The following is a 24085-nucleotide window of genomic DNA, read 5'->3' on the forward strand; positions in this document are numbered from 1 at the left end:
GCAAAAATAACTGTTTAAAAGTCTGTGTATCATTAATTTTAAAACTTTGCTCTTTGGTTAAGAAATAAAATTACAACTAACATAAAATTTACAAAATGTTGAATTAGATTGACAGTCCTATTGATTTATACCTTTCCCACTTAATCATAGCACTCAGAAATAGCTTATCAACAATTAATTAAGCATCACCACTTGCTGGAGATTGTTTTCCATCCTACTTTAGGACCAGAAGGGCATCTAAGGGAACAGAATCAATCTTGCAACACAAGTCAAGACCACTAATGAAAACCAATGACTGGGTCCTGCCGTCTGATCAGTTGGTGAAGTGGTCCCCAAACTTTTGTTTTTATTGCATTGAGCACATTTCCACAGAATTTAATGCCTTCCATCTATTTTGGAGTCAATACCCCAATTCTGTGGTCACATCAAACTGCAAAACCGGAGTTGGGAGTATCTTCACATGTTTCCACATGTGTCCACATCAGCAGGGTATGAAGTATATCAATGTCCTCCCTGTAATCCTGTGTACACATCCACATGAGTAGATAATAAACACTGTCCAACAAACGAAAGCCCAGATGGAGACTTGGCTTTATGAAAAAATATGCTGAGCATATCTTCCCAGATTTTCTCTTTTCCTCAGACTAGACCACAGTCAGCCTGTGAGCTGCCAGTCAAGAGCAGAACACCTGGAGTGAGAAAAGGTGCATATGGCACACTGGGCAACTTGCCAGCTGCCTTTTGGGTTCTAAATCTGTTCAATGTTCATGAGATGCAAGCAATTGCTGTTTTAGGGTTTGAGGAGGTGGCAGAGAGAAGGAACAACAAGAAAAGCAAACCTCAGAAAGGCAGTATCTTCTTTTAGCCCTGTTTGTGACAAATGACTGACTCACTCTGCCTACTACGCACACGGAAGCAGGTGAAGAGTCATAGGAGTGTAAACACACAGGGCCTTAAAGGACAAACCCAACTTAAAGAAGAGCTTTGCTAACTACCCATTGTTGGGACATCTAATCAGGGTGAGAAGACTGGAAAAGGCTCCATCTGGGCAAATATGTGATTGACAGAAACCCTCTGCAACACTTTGATCGGGAAGGTCAGGCTCCATGAGAGGGTTTCCAGTCCACCCATGTGGCTTAGATTGGGTGCTTAGAAGCACAGTCTGAGCCAAGTAATTTTGCAAGTGCTTTATTGAGGGAGTGTTCTCAAGAGACAAACTTGTAAGGAAGTGAGAGAAGAGGGAGATGACAGGGGAAGATGATAAAGCAAGGATGTGATTCAGCTGAAATCTAACCTCAGTGTGATCCCCTGGGGAACTAGAGTGTGACTAGCAAGCACTACAGAAATCTTTCACCTTGAGGAAAAGGACCTGGGCTTTCTTACTCCTGTAATAATCAGTCAGTTGCAGACCATCCCTGTGGAGAGGGAAGCATGTAACCACTCAGGCAGGGCAATTAGCCTCCAATAAGGGCAATTTTCCAGTGAAAGGTACAAGTGTGAGCCCATAGCCACCAACATTCAAGGGGTGGGAGGGATACGTGGGTGCACGGTTACAGATGTAGGTAGGGCACCAATATCTGCTACCACACAGTGATGTATCCGAGCCTGCAAGGTCAAGCGCTTAGTCCTTGAGCCTATATGCTTTCTAAAAGAGCTATCGTCATACACAAGGGCTCTTATTAACACTCAAAATGTTTTGAATGGGGTGCCATATACCTTGTATTTAGGAGACATTTAAACATTTCAACTTCCCCTTATACACAGTTGTGGGGGCAGAGCCCCAGAAAGTAGTTTCCAGGCTCTCAGCCTCACATAGACAGGTGCTGGCTCAGGTAGTAAATGGCCATCAATTGTGATTGCATGGCCATCAGCTGTGGCTAGTTGGCTGTCAGCTGTAACCAGTGAGCCATTGGCCACTAATATAACTGCTATGGCTACGCTAACAGAAGAGAAAAAGAATGGGGGCTAGCAAGAAGATGGTGGCTGGGCTGGCAAGCGTGGATGGCGGTTTGCGGACAGTGTGGATCCAGCCTCCAGTGAGAGTATAGTGCTGCCAGAGAGAATATAGTGGTATGACTCCCCTACCTATGGCTCCGTGGGTGTTCCTTTTTGGCCTCACCATATCCTGCGTTCTTGTATGGGGAGTGGGAGCAGAGACCCCGCAGGCCTCCCGGCACGACAAATGGCGCAGCAAGCAGGGTCTCCCGCATGACAACAGTAATACTCTCTTTCAGGGTATTTTCACAAACAGACTGGATTCCTCACCACCTCCCCTGCTCTCATCATCAATCTCCAACCATATTTCTTTTTTCTTATCCTTCTGTGCCCATGGGACTTCCCCACTGCTCCTCAGAGATTGCATCTATGCTTTATAGAAGAAGGCACAAGTGACCAGAACTTAGAACTTTTCCTTCAGAGAACAAGAACTCTGTCCAGGGAGTTTCCTTTCTGTACCAATGATCTCCACAAAATTAACTGAGTTTGGTCTCTGGGTTCTGAATTGCCATGTTTATTATAGGCAAGACGAACTTTTTGTGTGAGCAGCCTATCTCTGTAACTTAAGCAGCACTGAAAATAAAATACTCTTTGAATGTCTAGTCTGAAATCTGAACTATCATCATTCATTCATTCATTCTTTCACTAACTATCAAGTCTTTCTATGTGTGAGGCACAGCCCTGAGCACTGGATGAATCAGATAGGGTTCCTGGGATTTAGTGGATGATAGGGAGACGTACACAACAGGGAGAGCTCTCCGGGCAGGGAGAGCAGTATAGACAAAGGCATAGAGGCAAGAAGTATCCAGGTGTGCTGGAGACCTGCAAGTAATTTTGTGTGGCTGGAGCCTAGGGTGAGGGAAAGTGAGCAATGAGGCAGGAATGACAAGTGGAGAGCCTAATCATGGAGCCCTTGTATGTCATAGAAATGCTTTTTCATGAAACTAATGAGAAGACACTGAAGGCTGGAAAGTAGGAAGTGACTTGATGACTTTGACAGTTTTGAAAGATGATAGTTTTAAAGCAATATGGTGCATGGATTTCAGGGCGTGAGACTGGAGGCAGGGAACCCAGTCAGGACTAGCGTAATCATCTGGATGAGAACTGACAGGACCACGCACTAAGGAGGAGCAGTAGAACAGTGAGACACAGATGGCTTTTTTGTTAAGGAGTGTCTTTATTCAAGGGCCTTATCCAGAGAAGTGTAGAATGTCTGTGTTAGAACAGCCCAGCATTTAACAGATAAGAATCATGTTGCCCAGCAAGGCTAAGTGACATGATTGACCAGGGGTAGAAATGAGAGTAGAATGCTCTCTCCTCGCTTCATCTCACCGTTCCTCCATAAGTGATTCCTTAAAAGGCCAGACCTGAGTGCTTCATTTCATGAACAGGTGAGTCTCACGCTTTCTTAAATGCATTCGAATTACCACCACCCACACCCTCAACCACTCTAGTTTAAATGCCAGCCTGTGAATATCTACTGATAAAAATTCCTGATTTTGCCCACGGGTTATTTAAGATTTCATTACTGTTAGCTTATTTGCATACCCAATACCTGTTTTATGCATGGCCTGTTCTGGCCATAATATCAGCTCTGGGACACTGTGTGTAGAACAATGGTAGAATATGTTCCATAATTTTTTTTTCAGACACTTAACTTTCCAACGAAGTTGTTCAAAACAGCTTACAATAGAGAGCTGCACAAAGAAGCAACTCTTGACTTGACAACTGGGCATAAATAACTAATGTTCAAGCCTCACAATTACATATCCTTGAAATATTCTGAGAATAATCCACTCCAATTGTCCAGATAAAGTTGTTTATTCTCTTTCCTAGTCCAAATACATTTTCCATTTCATAGAAAGACATTTGCTCTATAATTTTTCATCTGCAGTTAGGCAGAGCTATCTGCAACTGGCTAGTCACAATTAGGTGTTAATTTGAGTACTGTTTTGCTTTATGCCTTTTGGGAAGGGGGGGGTCTTTGTTGAGCACCAACTATGCATCAGGTACTGAACTAAATGACTTGCATATGAGCTCCACAACAATTCTGTGCAGTAGAATCATTATTCCTATTTTACAATTAAAGAGAGAGGCTCAGAGAGGTTGAATAATTAATCATAAGTCCCACAGCACCAGAATTCATACTGGGGTCTGTCTCCTTCCAGGGCCTTGATTTACCTACTATGCGATGTTTTCTTTTCTCCATACGTGTATCCATGATGAAATGCTTCAAAATGTTTAGTATAAAAGTGTGATGAGTAAATACCATTTAAACATTATAAGCTTTCTCCTCAAGTACTTGTTTTCCGTTCTGCATATTAAGTTAATGAAACCTATTTTGCTGACCTTACAGATTAATTGTGAGGAACAAATGAGATGATCAACAATAACGTTCTAGGAAATAATAAACGGCTACACAAACAGGAAGTATTACTCTATGTGTATATATAGGGCCCACCTGTGGGGACTGAGAGTAGAAAACATGCTGAGGCAGTGAGGGCTCAAAAATCTTGCAGATTTGGCAGACAGGGGGAAGTCTGGGAACTGAACAAATTTCCCCCTTTGGGGGCTGTTTAATGTTAACAGAAGTGGAAGAAGTGCCCTGTATATCCCCTCAACACCTTGTATTAGCCCAGGGTGGTACAGAACCAGCACACTGAAGAGCCCCTGTGTGGTCCCTTAGAATAGCCAGTAGAGAATGAAGTACCTGAGGAAAAGATTAACTCCTGAATGAGAACTGTTAGTGCTTGTATGGTAGTGCTCACTGTCAAGGACACAGGTTGACTAGATTTAGGTAAACTAAGCCCCGTTTTCTCTCCTTTCAGATAAGGGTCCTGTGGGCTCTTGGAGATTTCTATCAGCATGAAGTCCTTTCCCACAATTTGATCAAGAGCCAACAGCCAACCCCAGCTTTAGCCGATCCCAGCCTGCCGCGGACTCCAGTCAAGGCAGAGTTCCTTGGGAGTGGTTCTACTCAACGTGGAGGGAAATCTCCCAGGACAGCACAGGCATAGGTGTGTCATCCCCTCATGTGGTTCTGGGGCGATGTTACCACCCACCCCCACCTCAGTCAGAACTGTCTTTGCAGGACATTACAGAGAGCACTTTATTTGTACATTGGAACTAAGATGAATAGTTGAGAGCTAATTGTGCCGCAACATATCAAAGAGTGCCTGAAACTTGGTAAATCTCCTTCATTAGTAGCCTTTAAATATTTATTCCCTAAGAGAGAAATTTAAGATGCAGGGACAGCATGCATGGAACACACTTGTAAACAGCACTAGAGGACATCAGATTCCTGCTGCTCGGGCTCCGTACACCAGGGACATGGGTGAGACAAAACCAAGTAAAGGGGTAAACCACTGGCCAATGAAGAATTAGGATGAGCCGAAGAGTCTTGGTTGTTCCCAACCCCTGTCCTACTGCCATTTCCCTCTGGAGGACTCCATGCCTCCTTAAGACTCTCTGTGTCTAGAAGCAACGGAGAGAAGAGAAAGGACTGAAGAAGCAAACATCGGAACTCTCCCACGAGCCCCCAGGGTCCATGATCTTTGCTCTTACTCATTCGGAAGCTGTGACTTCCAGGAATCCCTGGTGACTGAAGCCCCAGAAACTAGCAAGATACACATCTTCCTTTGCCAGGTAATTCTGTGAAAGTTGAAATAATTTCTCAACCAATCAGGAGTTTTATTAAGAGACTAGAGCCTCATAAGAGGGTTCCTATAAAACTAACAATCTAATAAAAGTCCTTTTCAATCATGGAGATTTTTATAACTTTAAACTTCAAAAATAAAACAGTTTATTAAAAAGGAGAAAAACATTGGCATCTAACATTTTAATGCTTATTCTTCTAATCTTTCCTTCATTCAAAGATTTCATAATTATTTGTCGCCAGATAAAGTTCAACATGGACCAGCCCCTAGTCCTTTTCATAAGCTGTCCATATGTCTGGAAAGCTTTCTCTTCTCTCTCCTCCTCTGGCTAATTCCTGGTCCTCCTTCGAATCGCAGTTAGGTGTCACTTCCTCAGTGAAGCCCTCGTAGGTGTACTAGGTCCCTTTATTAACGCTCATGTTAGGACAGCATTTCTTCTTTAAAACACATCACTGTGTTCATAATCATCCACTCATTTGTGTGATTATCTGATTAATGCTTATCTTCTCTTAATGGCAGGATACATGACAGCAGAGACCACACTGGATTTGCTCATCACTTTATGCCTAGTGCCTAGCACAGTGCTTAGCATGTAGCGAACACTTGATAAATACGTACTGAATGAGTGAATAAATGAATGAAACTACCAATAAGGAATTATGTCCGTAGAGACCAGGATCACAATAAAATATTTAACACACATCAATAGTAATTTATTAAGCAGCCCCTTTCCTGCCTTAAAGTAGTTAATATTGCTCCAGATATGTTCTCTTATGGAGTATACTTGTTTCTAATTTATCTAATACAAAGATTTTAGTGAAAATAATTCCTCCAAAATGTTTTCTTTTTTTCATTTAGCAATAAAGAGAAGAGGGTGCTAAGGAGTCATTTCAGGCCTTTAGTAGACGTCATTTATATACTCCCATTTCTTCCAACACTTGGGTCTTATAATACTTAAGGGGTGACAAAAGTCAGGAACAACATCAACAATCAAAATCATCTGAAATCCAGTTTCCCAGTCCTTTCACGAGGACAGTTCTCTCACATTACTTTGCTATTTTACATCTCTTGAGTGGTATCTCCAAGTTGGAAAATCTCCGATGGGATTTTGTGTTTGTTTTAATTTTCTATAATAATCATTCACAAAGAGGCTCCTTTGGGCATGCCCACTTTAGATAGAAATAGCTAGATGTCTGCCAATGAAAAATGTTTGGAAGAACATCTAATAAGTGTTTTCAATAATAAACAAATGTCACCACTCAGATTTCTCTAAGCTTAGTAAGCACAGATTCAAGACATGCGACACTCAGCAAGAAGAAAAATTACTTCTGAAATAGACTAGCGTCAGTGACAATATCTATTAAGAGTTGTTCTCAAAATTAAGAGTCTAAAATTGATAGCCAAAAACCATTGCTTGATGAATCAAGAAAGAATAGAGAACAAGTCATTCATGATTTTCTAGTCATAGGGTCTAACAAAAGTTTCCTAAATTGTTTTGAGAAAAACTAGTGTGTACTACTATTTACACTGTTTGGAAATTCAGCTCTAAATGAAGTTGTGGGTTCTTTTATTGTAGGACTTCTCAGAACCTTGTGAACTCTTAGGTTACCAAAATGGAATCATAAGCACGCATGTTTCACAAACATACTTGACCACAGAGCTCTTTCTGTAAGACATGATTTTTTTAATTTAAAAAATTTTAATTGTGATAAAAAGTGCATAACATAAAACTTACCATCTTAAAAACATGACAGAGTATAAAAACTAGGAAATAATGTTTAGATATAATGAGAAACAATGGTTTTAGCATCCATACTAAAAACTTAATGGGAGCAAGTTAAGAGCTCACAAGGGGCGTTTTATATAAAAGGAAGAATTCCCAGAGAAGAATATCATTAAACTGATCACATTATCTCTCTTCTCATCTTAACGACCTATGGTGGCTCTTTTGGCATAAAACATGAAGTTCAACCTTGCAAAGATTCTGTGCCCTTTGTGATTTGGTTCCAATTTATATTTCTAGTTGTTTTTCTCAATACACACTGCTTCAGACATCCCACAGTTCCCTAGTATATACCATTTTTAGACCTCTGTGTCTTTATCTCTTTTATGGTTTTATCTTGGCATGTGCTTCTTCCATGTTCTCCAGTAAGAAGAACCCACCTTTTCTCTCTGCAACAGAAAATAAAGCCTCTCCATGACTCCGTGCTTATGTCTTTTCAGCATATATTACGTTCTGCTATTACATCCTTTATTCTGGAGCCACTGGGTCTTTGAGGTCAAGGATAAGTTCTTAATCTTTTTATTCACCTTGGTCCTGGCATAGTGCCTTTTCATAATAAACGCTCAAATACCTGTCCAATTTAATTGTACTGAATCCTAAAATAGGCCTTCAAAGGTCTCTAGGAGCAGAATTCTAATTGTTCAGGGATGACTTCCAGAAGGCAGGGGATGAGATGATTTTCTTTTACTACGGTGAGTTGGGGTAGAAGCAACAAGGCCTAGGATGTATTTCACACGGCTGCTCTGCTGAGTAGATCACATGTGCCTCCTGGCCTGGGATGTTGTCCTGCTCCCTGACAGTGGCAGGTTTGAGAGCAGAATGGTGAGCTTGTGGGCAAATAGTGCACACTGTGTGTGTGTGTGTGTGTGTGTGTGTGTGTGTGTGTGTGTGTCTAGACGAGAGGAGGAAATGTGTATCATACAACTTATAAATAACTTTCCCCAAATACATGTTTTACTTTTTATTTTTCTTGTATCTCTTAGTGAAGGGTGGATATCAAGGAACATTTTCAGAGCAAGTGCCATTTGTCAAATCCAGTTTTTAAAACAAATTTACTCTGACACTTATTTAATGCTTACTATGTGCCAGGCACTATTCTAAATGAGTATTACATCTAATCCCCACAACAATTCCAAGAGATAGAGGCTGTTTTATTCTAATTTTACAACCAGGGAAAATGAGGCACAGAGTGGTTATGTAATTTGCCTAAAGTCACACGGAAGAGAAGGGATTTAAATAAAACCAGGCTGCTCTGACTCCAGAGCCCAAGTTTTCTACCACAATGCATGGATTGACAAGCACAAACAGCACTGAATGCCAGTTTTCCTGGCAAATAGAAGAAGCAATTGATGAGATACGAAGAAGATTATAAGAACTAAGCCTATTTGTATTAAGGCTTTTATGATGTTTGCCGACTTGGCTGCCATTTGCTATTCATTCTGAGTAGATACAAGTGAAACATTGTAGAAGATATAAGTGTTCCACTGAGAAGTCCAACTAGGAAGAATCTGCATAAAGAAAATCTTTATTGTCATTAAGAAAAAATCTTTAGAAAAGGCCAACCATAAATTGTATAGAAAAACATTTTAACAGGTTGTAAAACTTACACTTGAAAGAAGCATTTATTTCCAACAGAGTTTTGGCAGTTGTTCTTACCATTGACGATATATTGGTAGGATTTATATTTCACAAAATATGTCACTGTAATTCTGAGCCATTGGTTTGAAAACAGTTCTCCATTTCATTGCATCTAGTTCCACAAAGAATAAAATCTTAATTTCATTTAAAACACAGCTATTTGAAATTAGGAATCTCTTATTAGTATCATTAATATTTGTTATCAGTCTCCTGGAGGATCTAATGAAGGTGGTTCCTATAACGCCTCATCAAATTTTATTCTGATCAGGTTTGAAATCTTCAGTCTAGGATTGGATTGTGACAGTTTACGATGAAATTGCATTTTTTAACAAGCCAGTTTCATAAAAATAACTGTGTTAAATTAAAAGAGCCTTAAGGGATAATAACCAAATTTAATGATACTGGTTTGAACAAACCAAATAATACAGAAAAATTCTGGGTCTATTGCAAAAATATGAATATGGATTTGATTTAGATGAGATGAAATTTTACCTAAATGGAAATGAAATCATTGGTTGGAAAAAAAATATTACATAATAGAGGGTATAATAGGATAACACTTTAATTAATTAAAAATGAATATTGGCAAATACTCATACACATATGTGTGCAACGGATCTGGAAAGCTATGCAGGAGAATGCAACAGTGATGCTCTGGGAGTGGTAGAAATAGGATGTTGTATTTTCTACTTTTGCTCGCCTATATTTTCTACTATTCTACAAAGCAAATATATTTAAAGGTAATTAAAAATAGAATGAAGTAGCTTTTGAGGATTGTACTGCAGATTTCTCACTTGATGGAAAGTGAAGCTGGATTCCTAAAAATGTAGCTTCTATCCACCGCTCGTCTTTCCTTCTTAAAAGCATATACAATTCATCAGTGGCATGAAGCTGATGTATCTTGTTTTGCTCAATCATAGTGACTAAAATAGTACACATTTACAAACCTTGAGGAATGAAAAGTTTACATTAAGTAAAATATTTGATCAAAACATTAATGATACAACTTCAGTGTAAGATTTCTCATAATATATATACATATTCGTTAAGATAATTCCATTTCAAGGTATGAATCCAAATGGAAAGAACTAAATGTGAAATTTTATTATGCAGCTTTCTGATTCTATGAATTACAATAAAATGTAGCCAGGAAAAATGAGAGTGGTTACCTAACTTTTCAAAGGTCACACAATAGAGACCCTTTTATCTGAGATTCATGAAGGTTTCTATAAACCATAAACAGTAAAGGTCAAGACCACAGATTTTGCAGTCATTGCCTTGGTTTTAAACCCTGGCACTGCCATAAATGAAGTAGGGTAAGTTACCTAAACATCTGTTTCCTCATGTGCAACATAAGAGTAATGATATCCACCTTATATTGGTGATGAGAATTAAATGCAATAATGCGTATCAGAACTGTAGCTGTACTACTATAAGCACATGGTCACAGTGATGGAGGAGGGACGGGAAGAGAAGAGGACGGCAATGTGGAAGGCACCTCACTTTGTTTCAACATCAGCAGCAAAGCATCATATTTTCATCCTGCAAACGAGCACTGTCACTGTCACTATTATCATTGTCATCAAAGATATTTATCTAATTCCCACAACAGACTATTTCATGGGATGCCTTGAAGTGAATTATAACTACTGTTCCTGACATCTAGGGTCTAAGTGAACATTTACACAAACCCAGAAAATCTACCAAAAGTAATTGAGCATACCCTATGGGGAAAAATACCTTATCTAATTGTCTTATTGCATAGAGCGTAATGATCATACATCAGGAATATGATAAGAGAGAAAATCACAGAAATTCCATGTTTAAAAAGAGAAATTGCCTTCTTATTGGTCAGGGCTGTGTTTGTAGAAAAGCTGAGATTTCTTGGACTCCCTGGAAACAGAAAGCTTCGACAAGACAAAGGGTGGAAAGGTGTAAGCTGGGCTGGGAACTGGTGGGGAGACAGTGTCCTGAATGTAACACATAGGGTGCACAGAAAATGTCCTGTTAGAATCCAGATTGTGGAAATGAGAGTTGGAATGAAAGGGAAGGAATGGAAAAGCCAGAGGAATTGCTATGAAGAGAAAGCATCGGATGGAAAGACTATCCCAAGTGTTTGTGCCTGTGGTTGTGTTGGAGAGGCAAGGTGGTTAAGGACGTAGACTCCAGGCCAGCGTTCCTGGGTACAGATTTCAGTCTGGGAATCATTAGCTATGTGAAGTTGGTCAAACTACCTACACTCTGTCCCTCAGTTTCCTCATCTGTACAGCAGGGAACAATAGGGTTGTCATCAGAGTTCAGTGAGTAAATATTGGTAGAGCACAGAGAGAACAGTAAAAGTGTTGAATAAATGTAACATGGTGGTACTGCTCCTGGGCCAGATATGGAGATGGTCATGAAGATGAGATGTCTTATCTTAGCCACGTTCAGTATGAGCTGAGATATTACAAATGCCTTAAAATCCTGTCTTACACACAATATGTTACATGAATGGAACTACGGTACATGGGAAACAGAGAATGAGTAGTTATTTAAAAATAAGAGGATTAATATAGATTAACACTGTTTGTGAAATAGGAGTGAAATGGAATTATCAATGAAAGCCAATTCTGGCGAAGGCTACTCTAACTGCTCATTTCTCCTTTTCTCTTTTGAAAATATGGGGCCAGATACTAAGAACAGAGGATGGGAAAACCGCAACAATATCCATTTTCTTCTTGTCTCAGTATCTCCCAGCTGGCCTGTTTTCCAACCTCTCATCATTAAGTATGTTCTCTCCTTCCAGAATGAAGCACAGGCAATGCATACTCTAATCTAACTCCTGAACCCCATATAGCAAGCACCCTTACCTGGGATGCAGGTATTCTCAGAGTGTGGTGACCTACTTCCTTACACTTTTCTATAATTGTGCTATAATTGTGCTCAGAGGAAATGTTTGATTAGGGACAGATATTAATACATAATTTGTCTTACATTTAGGACAGTAATTGAACTTCATTCGTGCTCTGAGAGGTAAGAAATGTCATTTTTGTCTAACCAACAAAAAAATACTACATTGATTCAAATTGATTTAACATTCTCTGATAACCATTTTTCATCGGCTTCTAGAAGAGCAGCAACAAAATTTAATGTTTACTATTAGGAACAGAGTTCTAACACTGTTAAAGGTAATTTAGAAAGGGAGACCATCATGAATCCTGGAGATCTCCAAGAGCTAGATTCAAGTGGGCGTAATCAGGAAAACGAATGAGAAATACAAATTTAAAGTTAGTGACCTGAGGCACGTGGCCACCCTTTGGAGAAGATTTATACCAAGTTCTATGACTTAGCTAAACCTGGCAAATAATATTAAGAATAAGAATAGTTAAATATTTAATAGGTTATTTATTTTGGGAGGAAACTTTTACTAAGACAAAAACACACAAACAAAATCCAGTTTGGCACCACTTCCAATTAATGCCTACCAGCTAGTATTCACAAAATGAATACCACCGCTCAGATGGGCTGATGCCAGGGGTCATGCCACAAAAGGTGGCAGGGAGTTAAAACACCCTGTCGTTTTTCTACTACGTAAAACACATTGCTGATGAGCTGGAAATAGAACAAAGGTCTGCTGTTAGCCCCGCTGTATGACATTGCTTCTCTGCTTCCAGACAGCACTTGTAATAATCTGCAGCAGCCATTTCAGAAATAAACCCATCCGCTCTGAAGCTGTCGGTGTCCACTTTATTTACTCCAGTGACCAGAGGCTGGATCAAACCATCCATATGCCCACAGGGCAAAGGTTTGATGTGAGCCTGTTAAATGGGAGTCTCCTATTGAATACGTAACACAAGAGCTCAATGATCAAACTTGTCTTCCCGGGGAAGCACCTCAAAGGTTAAAGGTAGAAAGTCCCTTCCACAGTACTTCCTACTTGGTGAATTTCTCATGCTCCGTAGAAGCTGCTCCAAGCTGAACCATTCCTATACAACTTTCAGTCTGAGAGCAGATAGTCCTATCTTCGCTTACACTGGCAAGGGTGCAAATGATGCAACCATTTTATTGGTTCTTTATAATTCAAAGTCATTATTTTCTCCCTTTGCCTCTGAAAACTTCAGGATGATCTGGCAATATAAGCCAGCCAGCTTCCCAAGCTGAAGCTATTGGCACTAGCTTCCATTCTCACCCGTCTTGCAGAGGATGGGAAGTTAAGAACTGCATTTCTAGACTCCCTAGCAGCAGGAGTCCTGAACGCAATTGCCAAGGTGATGTTCCCATGTGATTTTGGCTGGCAAGATAGGTAGTTACGACCTCAGTAACTAGGTTCCATTTTCCAGAGTCTGGGCACCAGCTTCAAGGGTGCACGCCAACTGAGGCAGGGAGGACGGGAGGGAAGTAGAAGCTTCCTGACCTCTAGGTTGCAGCTATGGTAGTTTAACCTTGAACTCAATAGCCCAGATTATTTCTGCTTCTCCATACCTTTCAATGATTTCACTAACATCTAATTCTCTGTATTAAATCTTTCTGTTTAAAATATCTTGAGTGCACTAAACACTGACAGATCCATCTCTCCTGGGGGAGAGTTAAAGACTTACCCGTTACTCTAATGTTGGGGAAGGCAAAAACACCAAACAGTAAGGAAATTCATGGGTTAGCCTACAGGTGAGAGATGTGGAAAACAACATGGAGAGAACAGAGAGAGAGAGGAAGAGGAGGAGGAAGAACAGGAAGAGGGGGAGGAGGAGAGAGAGAAGTAAAGAAAGAAACCAAATGACTTGATGTCCAAGTTCATAACTTATTCAGTGCAAATTATCAATTATTGCCAATCCATGTTTTCAATTTGTCTATTCTCAAATATTGTCCTATCCAAATGTATCTAATTTCTTGATTGGGTGAGGAGAAACCAACCCAAGAAATGTTATTGAGTTAAGTATGTATCTATACACAGATTGCCAAATAACGGAAGATAGGCTGTTTGTCATGTACTACAATCTAATATGGGATAATTAAATGGATTGATCCCTCATAGTCAGTTTGCCACTTTTTTCCTGATCAGAGATCAGCCTGTATAACCTACATTTTATAGCACTTTCCAATATATAAAGTATATTCACATACTATATCTCATTTACTTCTAATTCACTTTTGTGAAATAGACAGGTAGGAGTTTTTATTGCTCCTGTTTTACAGTAGAAGAAACTGACACTCAAGGAGATCTCATGTTATTGAGTTGCAGAGATATGAGGTAAGCTGAGGTTTTTCTGCCCCACCCACAAACTTAGGTTCTTTCCATTACCTCTTACTTCCTCCTATCTACTCTTTTTCTAAGATTTTTATTAAACTATAGTTAACATACAACATATTAGTTTCAGGTGTAGACTATAGTTATTCAACATTTATATACCTAAAGAAGTGATCACCATGATAAATTCAGCAACCATCTGACACCATACCATGCTATCACAATATTATAGACTATATTCCCCGTGCTGTACATTATATCTCCATGATTTATTTGTTTTATACCTGGATATTTGAACCTCTATTCTGCTTCACCTTCCCGCCCACCTTTTTAGATTTTTCAATTACAATTGACATTCACTATTGTTTTATATTAATTTCAGGAGTACTGCATAGTGGTTAGACATTTGTATAATTTAATAATTGATTCCCCTGATTAGTCTAGTACCCATCTGGCAATACACTTAGTTATTACCAAGTCATCGACTATATTCCCTGTGCTTTATATTACATCCCTATGACCATTTTGTAACTACCAATTTGTACTTCTTAATCCCTTCACCATATTCACCCTGCCCAAGCCCCTCCCATCTATGACTCCAATAAATCTAGTACCCATCTGACACTACACATACTTATTACAGTATTATTGACTATATTCCTTATGTTATACCCTACATTCCATGACTACTGTGTAATAACCAATTTGTACTTCTTAATCCTTTCCCCTTTTTCACCCATTCACAACCTCCCTCCCATCTGGCAACCATCAAAATATTCTCTGTACTATGAGTTTGTTTCTGTTTTGTTTGTTTATTTTGTTCTTTACATTCCACATATAAAAGAAATCACATTTCATCTCTTTTTCTCTCTCTGACATACTCCACTCAGCACAGTACCCTCCATGTCCAGCCATGCTGCCACAGATGGCAAGAACCCATTCCCCTCCATGGCTAAGCAATATTCCATTGTATATATGTACCATCTCCTCCTTATCCATCCATTGACAGACACCCCGGATGACTCCATGTCTTGGCTATTGTAAACAACGCTGCAATGAACATAAGGATACACATGTCTCCTAGAAGTAGCATTTTGAGATTCTTTGGATAAATACCCAGAAGTGGGATTACTGGATACTTCTTTGTCTCGTGTTATAGCCTTTGTTTTAAAGTCTATTTTGTCTGGTATAAGTATTGCTACCTCAGCTTTTTATTGTTGGTTTGTTTCCATTTTCATGAAATATCTTTTTCCATCCCTTTACTTTCAGTCTGTGTGTGTCTTTTGATCTGAAGTGAGTCTCTTGTATGCCTACATATGTAAAGGTCATGATTTCTTATCCATTCAGTCACCCTATCTTTTGATTGGAGCATTTAATCCATTTACATTTAAAGTAATTATTGATAGCTATGTTGTTATTGCTATTTTATTGTTCATATTTTTTAGTTATGTTGTTTGTTTGTTTGTTTCTTAAAGAAGTCCTTCTAAGATTCCTTGTAATACTGGTTTGGTGCTGATGAACTCCTTTAGCTTTTCCTTGTCTGGGAAGGTCTTTATCTGTCCTCGATTCTAAATGACAGCTTTGCTGGGTAGAGTAATCTTGGTTGTAGGTCCTTGCTTTTCATGAGTTTGAATATTTCCTGCCATCACTTCTGGCCTGCAAAATTTCTGTTGAGAAATCCGCTGACAGTCTTATGGGAGCTCCTTTGTAGGTAACTAACTGCTTTTCTCCTGATGCTTTTTAGATTCTTTGCCTTTAAATTTTGGCATTTTAATTATGACGTGTCTTGATATGGGCCTGTTTAAGTTCATCTTATTTGGGACTCTTGGTGCTTCCTGGGCTTCTATATCTATTTCCTTCTCTCTTCTCCTGGTACCCCTATGATGCGAATGTTGGTACACCTGATGTTGTCACAGAGACCCCTTGAAACTATCCTCATTTTTTTTTTTTTTTGATGCTTGTTTCTTTTTGCTGTTCTGATTGGGTGTTTTTACTACCTTACCTTCTAAATCACTGATTTGATCCTCTGCTTCATCTAATCTACTGTTGATTCCCTCTAATGTATTTTTCATTTCAATTACTGTATTCTTATTTCTGACTGGTTCTTTTTTATGTTTTCTATCTCCATTTTTATGTTTCCCTTCTCTTTGTTGAAGTTCTTCCTGAAATCACTGATCATCCTTATAACCAATATTTTGAACTCTGCATCTGGTAGACTGCTTGTCTCCATTTTGTTTAGTTCTTTTCTGGAGCTTTCTTCTGTTATTTTATTTCAGACATGTTTCTTTGTCTTCACAGTTTGGCTGCTTCTTTGTGTTTGTTTCTATGAATTATGTAGGGCTACTATGCCTCCCAGTCTTAGTAGAGTGGCCTTATATAGTAGGTTTCCTCTGAGGCCCAGTAGCACAGTGTCCCTGGTCACGAGAGCCAAGTGCTCCAGGTGTGTCCCTTGTGTGGGTTGTGTGTGCCCTTCTGTTGTAGTTGAGGCCTGGTTGCTGTTTGCATGTCAGTGGGAGGGATTGAGCCTCAGGCTGCATGGTTGTGAGGACTGGCCTTGACTACAGTGGAAGAGCTGTTGTGCAGGGGCTGACCCTACAGAGCAGGATGTGCTTGAGCAGGGCTCTGGTGCCTGCCCAATCTGCCCTTTGAGTGTGTCAGCCTTGGAAGTGGCTGGGTGATGCTTCAGCTTGATCCAAACCTGGTCACTTGGTGTGCCAGCCCCAGGGCCTCCTGGGAGGGGACCTGCTACAGGTCAAGCTAAGCTGCAGCCTGTACTCTGCCTGAGACCACCTGGCATGAGCCACAATCCACAGACAGCTGCCACCCATGCTGTGCTTGGAGGGGCCTCAAGAGGCCAAGCCAAGAACCGAGGGTTGGAGCTGCTTAGCAAGAGGTATAGGACAGGCCAAAGCCAGATGTTGCTTGTTTGGATTTTGTGAACCTTTTAGAGATTTTGCAAAAGTCTGCAGCATGAGCCAACACAGGCTGTTTGCACAGAAAAGCCACTAGAAACGGCTCGGGTATTTTCAAAAGTTGAGTGGGTCGGCATCTCAGGGAATCAGGGCAAATAAACAGTGTTAGCCAAGTTGATGGAGACTCAGATATGTGGTCGCCTGTGTCTGCATGCCGGTTGAGGGGAAGGGCTCAACAGAGGAGCAATAACTTCTGTTAGTTACTCCATCCATGAGAAAGTTGCTCCTCCAGCCCTCACCCTATAGCCAGACCACTCAGTCCCTCTCCGTGTATCCCTGGCACCTTCCAAGCTGCTGTCCCAGCACTGGAGCTCACAGCAAGTGAGTCTATCAGTGAGTAAATCTGTGTACAGGCCCATTAAGAAAAGCATCTGGGACTGCCGCACCCCTTATCTTAGTCAGCTACAATCTTCACTGGTTTTCACAACCAGAAGTTATGGAGACTTCTCTTTCCAGCACTGGAACCCTGATTGGGGAGCCTCATGTGGCACTGGGACTGTCCACTCCTCCAGGGACCTGTGTGTCCAAGATATCCTTCCTGATTTTTTAATGGTCACATGAGTGTGAGACCAGCCCTTTGCATGTCTCTGCCCCTCCTACCAGTCTCGATGTGGCTTCTTCTGTTTATCCTTAGTTGTAGGACTTTGATTCAACTAGGCTTCAGGTGATTCTCAATGATAGTGTTTAGTTGTAATTTTGATGTGGTCGTGGGAGGAGCTAGGCACTTGTTTACTACTCCTTCATCGTGACTGGAAAAAAAACCTCTATCTACTCTTGTTTGACTGTCACATCAACCATGTGAGACAGGTAGGACAAGGAATATGCCTCGCCTCCCATTTTTACAATGAATCTTATTGATACCACCAAAGAACGATAAACTCAAAGTCACTGTCCTTGCCCTGCCTTACAACTAACTTTAGACACTTCAACTTCACAAATGCAAGTAAAAAAATAAAAAATGTGTTCTACAGAGAATGTTGGAAAAAAGGGACACCAATGTGAAGCTAAAGTAGAAACTGACGTTAATAATGGAGTTGACCATTGGAGAAGCACTGGGAGATGTTCATTCTTAGCAGGGATGTGCACTTTGGAGGGAGGTAGCGATAATTAAAGGGAAGAATCAGAAATATTGTTCTTGAGAAAGAAAAACAATGAAAATAGGAACCAAAACTCAGATAGTGATTCTGGGCAAATGTTATGCTGTTGAGACAGGTGGGGTCCTACAACATGGTTTCATTTGATTCTCATCAGGAGGTTTCAATTCCAGCTAACATCCCTTTTAATCCATAGGCAGGGATTATAGCTAGGTTAAACACCCAGTTCCACTTATCCCTAAAGTCTCAGCCCAACTAAATGCACAAAAAACAGTTTGCTACAATTGGTTAGGACTGATGGAAATACTGGCAGAGCTATGGCTGCACAAGGACTGACAACATAGGGATTTAATCAGATGCTGCAAAATTTGAAGAAAAAAAAAAGAAAAACAATGGTTACTTTTTAATCATTGGAAGAGCAGTTTATGCCCAAATTACCTGGATATTCTTAGTAGTAACATTAGTATAATGCTATAGAGTGAATGTTTGCATTCCCCCCAAAATCATATGTTGAAATTCTAATCTCAATGTGAAGGTATTAGGACATGGGGTCTTTGGGAGGTGATTATGGCATGAGGGCAGAGCCTTCATGAATGGGATTAGTGCTCTTAAAACAGAGACCCAGAGAGCTCCCTCACCCCTTCTGCCACGTGAAGACACAGTGAGAAAATGCCATCTATGAATCAGGATGCCAGCCCTCACCAGCTGGTGCCTAGATCTTGGACTTCCCAGCCACTAGAACTGTGAGAAATAAATTTCTGCTGTTTATAAGCCACCCAGGCTACAATATTTTGTTACAGTAACCCACATGGACTAACACATACACACAGCTGTCTGAGCAGGGAACACAGTCTACTTATTTCTCTTGTTTCCAATGTTGACATTTCCTGCTTGGGGAAGGACAAAGATGTAAGTATTGTCTAAAAACACATTTATATGATAAACTTCTGCAGTTCATTCCTTCAATTCAAATGTATCCCTAGTCTCTAGGAGGTATCCAAAAAAACCACAGTTTTAGGAGATTGAAATCAGAAACAATGTGATCCGTTCCAATAATATTGAATGTTTTGTTCGGGGTTTTTTGCACATTCTCAGTAACAATAGCTTAAGAGATAACTTTTCAGATATGTAAATTGTTGCTGGGTAAAAGTGTATTGATGCATTTTTATTTATTTATTTATTTTTTGTAAATCTGTTTAAGCAATAAAAATGGACTCTTTTTTGAAATCAGGTTAACATTTCCTTGGAAAACTATATGCATAAAGGAGGATATCACGTTCAAATATTAGATCCCATTATTAATCCTGGAACAAAAAGACAAGTATATACTTATTTCCTCTCTAGTACTAGTCACTAAGGAGACACTTCTGTTAGTTTTCAATGCTATAGCTTGGGATGCATGACACAGCTAGGAACAAGATGGGTAGAGCTAGCCATAAAAGTACTTGGGTCCCTATAAATTCCTGCCTTCCACATCCTCCATAGCGAAATATCAACAAAGTACTCTTTGGATGGTCAATTGTGGCAGTTTGCACCATGAATTTTGATCTCCTCAGAGTAATATTTCTGCCTACTCCATCTTGTTATATTGGCTTCTTTGAAGAAGACTCAGAATGAAACTCAATGCTCAAGGCTAAAATTTCATCTAGGGTTTAAAGCTGTTACTTCAGGTAAAATTCAGAGTACATTAACATAGTAGGATTTTGACACACGAACAGGAAAGAAGTGGTACTTAAATGTGGGGTTGAACACAGTGCACTAGGAACTGATCAGAAAACAGGAACCACTCTAGATATTTCAACACAAAGAAATTCAATACAGGAATTGGTTACACGGGTGTTGGAAGCACTTCAGAAGCCAAAGCGACAAAGTACAATTACTCAAAGATTAGTACTGTAGGAAACCACGGCTGCCCTGGGCTGGAGGAGCAAGAACACTCTCAGCGGCCGGGGCTGTGCTGCAAGTTTGTTGTTGTCTGTTTCAGCCTGGCTGTGTACGCAGGAGCCCTGGAGCCTGCTGCTGCAAGCTCTGCTGCCCAGAGGCCCTCTTGCAACGCCGCCCCTCCCCACCACCACACACCTGCAATGCCAAGGCTAACAATGCTGGTACCTCTACTGCACTGTTGTAAACCCTCCAGAACCCAGACACCTCTCATCTCCATACCTCTGAATCCCCAAACAGAGCCTTTCCTTAGCAGAACCTAATGGAAAGCCCACGGACACCGGATGTGAGAAATACAGTCTGAGAGTGCTGGGACCTAGCTGAGCACAGGATGGCTGAGAGCAAATAGGCCAATGATAGCACACAAGATTTAAAAAAAAAATAGGAGAGGAAAGAGAAATCCTTTAAAAATGAGTTGGGGACTCAATCATTCCCCAGAGTTGTTAAAGCTGAAAACAATCTTAAAGCATTTAAAGCTAAAATGTGAAGTCACTGTATAATTGTTACTGTATCTTTGGCAACATCTCCTAACTTAATTAGTTTTTACACATTGGGATTATTTTTTTTGAAACTACACTCTGAACACACAAACAATGTATCTCTTTATTGTTTTAATTTCTTAAATATCATTAAAAAAAAAGGATGTACACTATGTATGCATTTCCTCCTTCTACCCTTTAGTCTTCCAGGTAAATATAAAGTTCCTCTGTGAGTTTATTAGCTCTATCATGAGTTAACTATTTCATCATAATTTTTGAGCTTACAAAACCATAAAGCATTACACTGTATAAATACAACTTTATAAATTAAATATGTATGCATATTTAGATTTTTTATTCATAGACTACATAAAATTGTAAAAGATACTTTTCATTTCTATATGCAGAACTATAATAGTCAACTCACTGAAAAGTGACTCCATCATCAAACAAACAAATACAGACAACAAGCGTATCCCTGGCACTAATGTGCTCCATGCTGTGTTGGACAACAGAAAAAAAGAAAACAAACAAAAAACAAAACACTTCATAATCAAGTAAATTCCCATTGTGAATGCTTAAAATATAAAATAATTACCACTGAATAATTACATGCAATGATTTATGAAAATAAAGATTGCTCTGACCCTTCTAGTATTTTTTCTTACAAATAATCTAAATATTTATACAATCTTATAAGGCATGTACTTTGTCATTGTCTTGAGGTGCTAATTCTTAGTTGTTTGAAAGAAATAGCTATTAAATATGTAGAATTCAAAGTCTAAGTCCCTCTTTTTTTATGACTCAGGTTTTAGATTCTGTTTTTTAAAGCGCTTGCCATACACTGTCCAAATTTTAAGATCAGAAACTTTTCAATTAGTTGTGAATCAATTATTTGCACATTACAGACCTAAGAATTTTGTGATTCAATTAATTTGCCTCATCAGCAATAACTCATTAAAAGCAAAAGGCTAATTGATGTGCATTTTTAAATCATAAGATCCAGTGATGAAGTGAAATACTGCAATCGACACCTAGTTGGTGCATAAAGGTTAAATGACACTACGGAGGAAACCCTCTGAGGAGGCTGTGAGGCAAAATGATGGCGGTACAAAGAGGAGACTGGCTGATTGATCACAGCTAATGAGAGAAGATGGAAGAAGCAGGTTACATATCTCGTTTCCTTTCATTCAGAATTCACAGACTGTACACTGGACCATAAAACCAAAGGATAGGATTTCCAAGTAATTTATACCTTTCTACATGGGCCATATAGGAATTAAAGAATGGAACAGTTAGGCAATTTGCCACTCATGTCTTTTAATGAAAGCAGAGGAGTGGCATTTACGAATTAGATAGGCAGCGTGGTAAGGAAGGAAACAGAAATTAATTGAGCTCATTCTATGTGAGGGACTTGGGCCAGGCACTTTGCATACATGGCCTCACTGAGTTACCCCAATAATCTTGAACAGAGTTATTATCCCCATTTGACAGGTAAGGACACTGAATAGCACAGAGGTTAAATTACTTGTCTACAGGGTACTAATAAATAATACAGCTGCGATTAGAATCCAGGCCTCCTTGGGGCTCTCAGGGCTCTTGCTCTTAGGTTATGGATACTACCTGTAGATGGCCTTGACAGCTACAGTTTTTGGCAGGTGAGGATGCAGTAAGTCAAGCAGGAACTGGCAGAATCCCAGTTCTGAGTGCCCAATGACAATCATTCTTCTTTCTCACAGATGAGGACCAATCTTACAACATACGAGTATATTTTGACTGCCTGCTTTGTTTATCACTACTTGATTGTGGTGGCATCTTTCAGGGACAGCAGCAATGGGTCTACCTAGGGTTTGACTGACGCCCGTCCCCCATGTTCTTTTCACTTCAACCACCATTTGTACATACATGACATGGATTCTAGCCCTGGCTTCTGCCTGAGAAGTACTTCAGTCAGTATGTGGAAAAGTCAGAGATATCCGTCTCTCCTCCATCTCTTTCTCTGATTGCCTTCCCTACTCCTGAGAAGGGAATTACCATTCCTCAGGTGAGCAAGGCAGTCTTAGCTCCCCCTTAGCTTGACTAAATGTTAGAAAGGTTTAAAGGCCTGACTATAGGCCCTTAAGCCTCCCTTTTCTTAGAGCATTTACTTTAAAAAACTTGCAATTATTGATTCTTTTTGTGCCTCTTAGAGATTTAAGTCTTCTGTGATTCAGGAATGTCTTTCTCAAGGACCTGGAAGCCATCCCTTTGAAATGTAATCATCAAGAAAAATTCCACCCCTATCTCCCAGTGTCTGTGGGAGGAGAGTAGGAGCCAAACTTCAATAAGTACCAATTAGCAGACACAGATGGCCTAAATCACATTGACTAACCTCCCCCACCCCACAAGTCCTCTAGTATTTTGGCCACCAGCTCATTCTAATACTTAAAATGCCACCTTTTGTTTCAGTGGAGTTGAGTTCAATCTCCCTGCCCTATTGCAATAGTTGTGATAAAGTCTTCCTTGCCTGTTTAGCTGATCCAGTGCAATTTTTCTTTTACACAAGCAAATCTCAGATCAAGAGCCAGCAAACTGTAAAGGCACTATTTAGTAAGTTTTAAGACAAATTACAAACTGAAAAAGTATTTGACAGACACAGGGTTAAAATCTACTATATAAAGAACTTTTACAAATAAAAAAAGTACAAAAGAGGCAATTCACAAAAAAGATACAGATAAAAGGATGAAAAATATCAATAAAAGAAAAAGATACAAATGGCTAATTAATAATATGACAAGGTTAAGTCCACCTAGTAAACAAAGAAATATAAACTAAAATTATAAAAGTTTGTCATTAGATATAAAATGCTTTTAAAATAGGCATACCCTTTGACCCAGGCACTGCACTTCTAAGAATGTATCCTAAGGAAATAATTTGAATAAGTGAAGAAAGGTTCAAGGTACAAGGATGCTTACTGCATCACTGTGTGAAAATTGTAAACAATTTAAATGTCCATCAATAAAGTAATGGTAAAATAAAATTCATCCATGGATTGAAATACACTGCACCCATTAAAATTGATGTCTGATGGGAGAAGTAGCCATGCCATACTTTGAGTAAATAGGAGATCTCGTTCATGTAAAAGTCACATAAATCAATCTATTCCTATGCATAGAGAGATGACTCAAAGGAAAGAACACCAAAATGTTAGCAGTAGCTATTTCTGGGTGATAGTTTTGGGGAAGTTTTTTTTTTTTTTTGTACTTGACTATATTATTTGCAAATGTTAAGCAATAAACGTGGGTCATTTTATCAAAACAAAAA

At 39.6% G+C, this 24085-nt stretch overlaps 1 protein-coding gene across 4 annotated transcripts in view; it reads right to left on the minus strand.

The window, feature by feature from the left end:
• The window catches only part of LHFPL3 (LHFPL tetraspan subfamily member 3), a 552178-nt gene that overhangs the window by 400955 nt on the left and 127138 nt on the right, over positions 1 to 24085 (minus strand). The gene's annotated exons all lie outside the window — the stretch shown is intronic.

Source organism: Rhinolophus sinicus, linkage group LG09 (genome assembly GCF_036562045.2).
Source record: "Rhinolophus sinicus isolate RSC01 linkage group LG09, ASM3656204v1, whole genome shotgun sequence".
In the NCBI taxonomy this organism is placed as follows: Eukaryota; Metazoa; Chordata; class Mammalia; order Chiroptera; family Rhinolophidae; genus Rhinolophus; species Rhinolophus sinicus.